This window comes from Sapajus apella, unplaced genomic scaffold (genome assembly GCF_009761245.1).
Source record: "Sapajus apella isolate SASKATOON/1434 unplaced genomic scaffold, GSC_monkey_1.0 scaffold2094, whole genome shotgun sequence".
NCBI classification, from domain to species: domain Eukaryota; kingdom Metazoa; phylum Chordata; class Mammalia; order Primates; family Cebidae; genus Sapajus; species Sapajus apella.
In genome coordinates, this window is record NW_022439020.1 from 1 (window position 1) to 8,237 (window position 8,237).

General features: G+C 35.9%; 1 pseudogene; it reads right to left on the reverse strand.

Annotated features, from left to right (window-relative positions):
- Positions 1-4,195: 4,195 nt before the first annotated feature.
- Positions 4,196-7,747, reverse strand: LOC116547115 (annotated as a pseudogene).
- Between the last annotated feature and the right edge of the window lie 490 nt (positions 7,748-8,237).

Genomic DNA, 8,237 nt, shown 5'->3' on the forward strand with positions numbered 1-8,237 from the left:
TCATCACTGGTCATCAGAGAAATGCAAATCAAAACTACATTGAGATACCATCTCATGCCAGTTAGAATGGCGATCATTAAAAAATCTGGAGACAACAGATGCTGAAGAGGATGTGGAGAAATAGGAACACTTTTACACTGTTGGTGGGAGTGTAAATTAGTTCAACCATTGTGGAAGACAGTGTGGCAATTCCTTAGGGACCTAGAAACAGAAATTCCATTTGACCCAGCAATCCCATTACAGGGTATATATCCAAAGGATTATAAATCATTCTACTATAACAACACATGCACATGAATGTTCATTGCAGCACTGTTTACAATAGCAAAGACCTGGAACCAACCCAAATGCCCATCAATGATAGACTGGACAGGGAAAATATGGTACACATACACCATGGAATATTATGCAGCCATCAAAAATGATGAGTTCGTGTCCTTGGTAGGGACATGGATCAACCTGGAAACCATCATTCTCAGCAAACTGACACAAGAGCAGAAAATCAAACACCGCATGTTCTCACTCATAGGCGGGTGTTGAACAATGAGAACACATGGACACAGGGAGGGGAGCACTACACACTGGGGTCTGTTGGGGGAAAATGGGGGAGGGATGGGAGGGTAGAGAGGTGGGGAGAGATAGCATGGGGAGAAATGCCAGATATAGGTGAAGGGGAGGAAGGCAGCAAATCACACTGCCATGTGTGTACCTATGCAACAATCTTGCATGTTCTTCACATGTACCCCAAAACCTAAAATGCAATTTAAAAAGAATAATAATATTAGGAAAAAACTTAGGAAATACCACTCTGGACATCAACCTTGGGTAAGAATTCATGGCTTAAGTCCTCAAAAGCAATTGCAACAAAAACAAAAATTGAGAAGTGGGACCTAATGAAATGTGAGAGCTTCTACATGCAAGAGAAACTATCAAAGAAGTAAACAGACAACCTACAGAATGGGAGAAAAATATTCATAAACTATACATCTGACAAAGGTCTAATATCCAGAATCTATAAGGAATTTAAACCATCAAGCGAAAAACAAATAACTCCATTAAAAAGAAGGCAAAGGACATGAACAGACATTTCTCAAAAAGAAGACATACAAGCTGCCAACAAACATATGAATAAATGGTCGTCATCACGAATCTTCAGAGAAATGCAGATCAAAATCACAATGAAATGCCATCTCACTACAGTCAGAATGAATATCATTAAAAAATCAAAAAACAACAGATGTTGGCAAGGCTGTGGAGAAAAGGGAACACTTACACACTGTTGGTGGGAATGTAAATTAGTTCAGCCACTGTGGAAATCAGTCTGGAGACTTTTCAAATAACTTAAAATAGAACTACCATTCAACCCAGCAATCCCATTACTGGGTATATATATCCAAAAGTAAACAAATTGTTCTACCAAAAAGACACATGCATTTGCATGTTTATCACAGCATTATTTACAATAGGAAAGATATGACCAGGAGCAGTGGCTCACATTTGTAATCCCGGCAATTTGGAAGGTCGAGGAGGATGGATCACCTGAGGTCAGGAGTTCAAGACCAGCCTGGCCAATATGGTGAAACCCCATATATACTAAAAATACAAATATTAGCTGGGCATGGTGGTACGTGACTGTAATCCCAGCTACTTGGGAGGCCAAGGCAGGAGAACTGCTTGAACCTGGGAGGCAGAGGTTACAGTGAGCCAAGATTGCACCAGTGCACTCCAGTCTGGGCAACAAAGTGAGAGCCATCTAAAAAAAATTAAAAAAATAGCAAAGACATGGAATTAACCTGTGTCCATCAACAGTGGACTCGATAAAGAAAATCTAGTACACATACACCATGGAATACTAAATGGACATAAAATTAATAAAAGTATGTCCTTTGCAGCAACATGAATGTAGGTGGAGGTGATTATCCTAAGTGAATTAATGATTTAGGAACAAAAAACCAAATATACTGAATGTTCTTACTTATAACAAGGAGCCAAACACTGGCTACTCATGAACATAAAGATGGCAGCAGTAGAAACTAGGAACTACTAGACGGGGAAGGGAGGGAAGGGAAAGTTTGAAAAACTACTGGGTACTATGCCATCTGGGTGATGGGATCAATCATACCTCAAACCTCAGCATCACGCAATACACCCAAGTAACAAAACTACACATGTACCTCCTGAATCTGAATTAAAAGTTGAAAAAAAAAATGCACGTCTTCAACAAGGAGCTTTCTTTGCTTTGCAATCTATCTCAGTATTAGAAGGAAAATTAACATATGTGAAATGTTCTCTGGGTACCAGAAATAATAACATAAATTCTTAGTACTCCAGCCTGTTCTCTTGCTTTGCAGTTGAGAAAAAATATCTTACCATTAGCTTAATGACATTTTTAAAACTAGGGTAAATAAAAAATGTCATTATTTTCTAACATTAGACCAGGATGACACTGCTGTCTATTTGGGAATCCAGTTTATTCTCTCTGAGGAAATTAGTCATCCCAAAACACAATCAAATGCTGACATTTGACAGACCGAATAAACTACTAAGACCCTTCATCACAATGTTTCAGTGAGGCCCACCAGTCAACAAGCCCTGCTCACATGTACCTGCAGACACTCATATACACACACACACCCACACACATACACACCCACAGCCACACACACATACACACCCAAAGCTCCCAGCCAGGTTTTTGATGCCTTGCCCTGAAATATAATCTAATCAATGAGGAAAGAATTGCCAGACATTTGAGGAAATACTCTGAAATGGAGGAAAATCAGATTTTCATAGAAATAGGAGAAATATAGAAAGCACAAAACTAAACAAAATAACTAAAAAAAAACATAATTAATGCCCCTAGAAATAGTAAAATGTGTCTACATTTAAAAGTATTAATTAAAAGAATATATGGAGAACAGGAAAAAACTTCTTGGAAATTAAAAACATTATAGCAGAAATGAAAAATTTAATAAAAGTTTAAAATATGAACTTAAAGGATCAAAAAGATAAAGAGATGGAAAATGGTAAAGAAAAGATTTTTAAACAGTTATACTTTTATTCCAGGGATTCAATATCATGCTAATAGTGTTTTCACAAAAAGAAAACTTAGAGGACATTATTAAATAAGAATACAAGAAAATATCCTAAAACTGAAAGATATGAGTTTTCAAATAAAATGTGCTCAGCATAATGAATGAAAGATGACCCAAACTAAAACAGATTACTCTATATAAGACCTTAAATATCTGAATAGAGGAATAAAAGCCACATATAAAGACAGAATCAGAATAACATCAAATTTCTCAAGATTAGAACTTACAGACAATAGAAGAATGCCTTTAAATTTCTTTTGGTCACGTGAATAGACTTATTATACAATGGAATGCTCAAAATTAGAGCCATTAAAGTATCTAATTCTGACTTCAACTTTTAAAATAATTAAAATCAATAAAATCAAAAAAATCAAAACAGGATAGTTACCAGAATAATAGTTACATTATACCACATTAAAAAGAAAAGCTTCCATCAAAATTTTACAATGTGACAAATCCAGTACATTTTAGATATTGCATTCCACTCAATTTTGTGATATTCCATTTTTGATGAAAATGTTATTCAGAAGAGAGGTTTCAGATAAGAAAAATTGGAGTAGAAATACATATGTTGAGATTTTCAAGTTTTACTGTTAAAAAGTACCTTAGATGTCCTGTAATAATTGCTCATAGGTATTTTTAACAAATGAATAATCATTAATATATTTCACAGATAATCATTAATATATTTCACAGATAAGCCAGTTGGTACTTCTTATTTACATAAAACTATTTAGGCTGGGCATGGTGGTTCACACCTGTAATCTCAGCATGTTCGGAGGCAGAGGCAGGGGGATCACCTAAGGTCATGAATTCAAAACCAGCCTGACCAACATGGAGAAACCCCATCTCTACTAAAAATACAAAATTAGCCAGACATGGTGTCACATGCCTGTAATCCCAGCTACTCAGGAGGCTGTAGCAGGAGAATTGCTGGAACCCATCAGATGGAGGTTACAGTGAGCTGAGATCACACCCTTGCACTCCAGCCTGGACAACAAGGGCAAAACTCTATCTCAAAAAAAAAAACAAAAACAAAAACAAAAAAACTATATAAACTTTTAGTAAAACATTTAAATTGTTTTACTTTGAATCTCGTCACATATTATAAGTTAGTTTTCGTTTCTTCTGCTTCTTTAAAAGGCTTGGCCAGGTTGTTTGTCTGTAGTGGGATCAACAAATGTTGAACTGCACTACATTTGTATAATAATGAATTTATCCAACATAATATGTGGGAAATAATACCTCTCTATGTATTTAGATATGTTTCTTTGAAACAAAAACAATTGTATGCATGTGATAAGAAACAGCCTACTCAATGTATACCTGTTTAAAAATGAGGAGCACAGATAGCAGACATAGAACTCTTTACTGTCCATACTCTTGACTACCAAAAAATGGAGCCAAACTCTAGAAAAACGCAATGCAAGAAAATATTCAAGTTATCCCCTTGGGTAAAAATCATCCCCTTTATAATATTCATTTGTAGTCTAAATTTACAGCATATCCCATCAGCCCAAAGCAATCCTCGAAAATGTCATTATACTTGCAGTATCACAATTTTTTTTTTAGGCCAGTATTTATGGAGGTCACTGGGCTACAGCAACAAAATATTTTAACTCCAGGGAGAGTACAGCTTTGTAGCATTAGTTCGCTTGAAAATTCTCTTTCTAAAAAGATTTTTACTTTAGAAACCTCTGACATAAGTAGTTTTCTTCAGATCCAATGTATCCAAATGTTTTTGAAAAACCAACATTTTGTGGTAGACATTCAGGGGTAATCTTGTAACAATTCAGTTTCTTGCTTAGCAAAGTACAAGTTGATAACAATTTACCAAGCTGCCTTCCTCTGCATTCATTACTAACAACATCTACTCTTTCTCTCTCAGCACAGGAATGGATGAACTTATATTCTCAGAGTTGCCATGGCAACACTCTGTCCCAGAGTCACATCTTCCACAACTATAACATAATGATCCCCTGATTTTTTTGTATGCTCAAAAGACTATACATTATCAGGGTTGACAACTCCAGTCTCAGTTAGCTAACCCAGTACCTTATTTAAAAAAAAAAAAAACACCCTAGGTTAGTTGTATTACTTCGTTTTCATACTGCTATGAAGAAACACTTGAGACTAGGTAATTTATAAAGAAAAAGAGGCTTAATGGACTCACAGTTCCACATGGCTGGGGAGGCTTTACAATCATGGCAGAAGGTAAAGAAGGAGCAAGGCACATCTTACATGGCAGCAGGTGAGAGAAAGGATTTGCAGGGGAATTGCCCTTTATAAAGCCATCAGGTTTGTGAGACTTATTCACTATCATGAAAACAGCACAGGAAAAACCCACCCCCATGATTCAGTTACCTCCCACTGGGTCCCTACCATGACACATGGAGATTTGGGGAGGTACAACTCAAAATGAGATTTGGATGGACATACAGCCAAACCATACCATCAGTAGTACAAAAAGGCCTTAAACCAAGCCTTCTGAGTGAGGTATTAGAGAAATAACTGGAGTATATGTAGCTGTATTCTGATTCCAGTCCACTTCTTTAAGTAGACTTGGATCAAACACAGGAATTTCATCAGATTTCATCTTCCCAGTAAGGTCTGTTTGATAAAACTGAGACAGGCCTGCCATGGACCCCAGGATACCAGGTCCCACTCTCACTTCCTAATCCCCAGCCACTCCTCACTGCCTTTAAAATTTTGAGGGAAAATTATTTCCAGCCTGAGGCCCAATCAATCAAACCAAACACACTGTCAATCAAAAACAAAGATGTTTAAAAAATACAGGTGACTCTTGTTATTTGTGGAAGTTATATTCTGTAAAGTCACAGCAAACACTGAATTAGCAAATACTGAACCATTGCTCCTAGGGGAAATATAGGGCTAGATTCCTGTAAGCCTCTGGTCACAACATTTTTGTTAACTGATCAACACATAAACTTGCTGTTTGTGTGTTTCTGTTTAGAGACTCCATGTCTTTAATGTATTATATCAGTATGTGATGTTAATTCATTAACGTCAAACTCACAGCCAGCAGCACAGCTCATGCCTGAAGGAAGCTCATCTAAGGAAGCTCACATATTTTCTCTGTAAGACACATCACAGCCACCTTGTGCTTAGGAACACTAGACAGTATTTCAGCACTATACTGGGGTGCCATCTTAAGCTGCAAAATCACCAAGAAAAAGCATAAAAATGTGAAAAATATGGTACTGAGTAGATCATAACATGGATGCTTATTACAGTATAAACTGAAACAAAGAGGCAGTGTCACCTCGTTGGACCTCAGCTGGGAACATGTAACTCAAAATGTTTATCCTCTACGCATGTTCTGAATGATCATAAAATCCTGCGAGTATTGATTAGGAGGTCACAAACAAATTTTGCATAGTTGCAAATATAGAATCCATGAATAATGAGAATGAACTGTATTTTCAGAAATATAATTATTCACAAACTATTTCTAATAAATCTACTAAAAGCTGCTTTAACAAAATTATTGAATCAACCAAAAAAAAAAGGGGGGGTGGGTGGGGGGAGGTCTAACATGAAAGAGAAGGAAGTCCTGAAGGTGACTGGTGAAGAGAAGTACCAGGATGACAGCTTTGTAGCAGACCCAGAGAGACCCAGTCTGGGTTGCAGCCGGACAATGGAATGCTGCAGAAAGAATGAAAAAAGTAGACCACTGTAAGTGCCAAGTAAACAATGATTGTACAAGAAGGAAATGTAATCATTGCACGGTACATTGCTCAACTCTAAATAACATTTATGTGGTTATACTAATATAAACATTAAATATGGACTTAACCAAAACAAAAAAGAATTAATGTAGAAAAAATGGAAGTTTGCAAAAAGATTTCTTCGGGACAAGTATACAGAGCAATATTTTGAGGGCTCAAAGAGGACTCATTTTTGAGAATAAGATTTTATTCTAGAAACTAAAGAATATTATATGAAATGTTTTCTTAATACTTAGAAGTACCGCTAAGAAACATTTATAGGTCATAATAAGAAGAGCTTAATTTGGAAAATATCAGTTAACTCTTTAAGACATCAGATTCAATACAATGCCCCATTTGAAGCAGTAAATTAAAGATTTGATAGTACAGAGGAAAAGAAAATCAATAAATGATATTAGGGAAAACAAATATTTCATGAGCAAAACAGAGGAAAGGTGGCAAAAATGAGAACAAAAGAAAAAATGGGATGAAACACCATTGAGTTTAATTTGTAAATAATAGCCATTGTCAAAGATGACAATTATATAGAACATGAGTCAATAATAAAATAAAATTCATTGATTTTTCAAAAATGAGGTATTCAGAAATTGAAATGTAAAAAAAAATCTATAGGCATCTATGCATTAAAAAAAGAGGCCAACTTTAAGACAGAAGATAAAATTGAACTCAGTTTTCTCTGTGATGTGTGCTACTGTGAAGATAATCGTGGAGAATTTTTGAGGGAAAAGATTGTAACACAAGAACTCCATGTTCAGCTATGTCATTTTTTATTTGTGAAGATGCCAGAAAGACATCAACAGGAAATTATTGTGTATCAGGTACCAATCTCAGACAAAATTCTAGAAAGGTAGTCACTCACCTGGTTTTGCCTACCCTGAACACCAGCATCTTAAAGATCAACATATTTTATGGAAACTGAACAACTTGCTCTTGAATGTTGACTGGATAAACAATGAAATGAAGGCAGAAATAAAGATGTTCTTCGAAACCAACGAGAATGAAGACACAACATACCAGAATCTCTGGGACACATTTAAAGCAGTCTCTAGAGGAAAATATATAGCAATAAGTGCCCACATGAGAGGCAAGGAGAGATCAAAAATTGACACCCTATCGTCAAAACTGAAAGAGCTAGAGGAGCAAGATCAAAAAAACTCAAAGTCTAGCAGAAGACAAGAAATAGCTAAGATCAGAGCAGAACTGAAGGAGATAGAGACACAAAAAACCCTTCAAAAAAATCAATAAATCCAGGAGCTGGTTTTTTGAAAAGATCAACAAAATAGACAGACCACTAGCCAGATTAATAAAAAAGAAAAGAGAGAATAACCAAATTGATGCAATAAAAAACGATAAAGGGGATATCACCACAGATTCCACAGAAATTCAAACCATC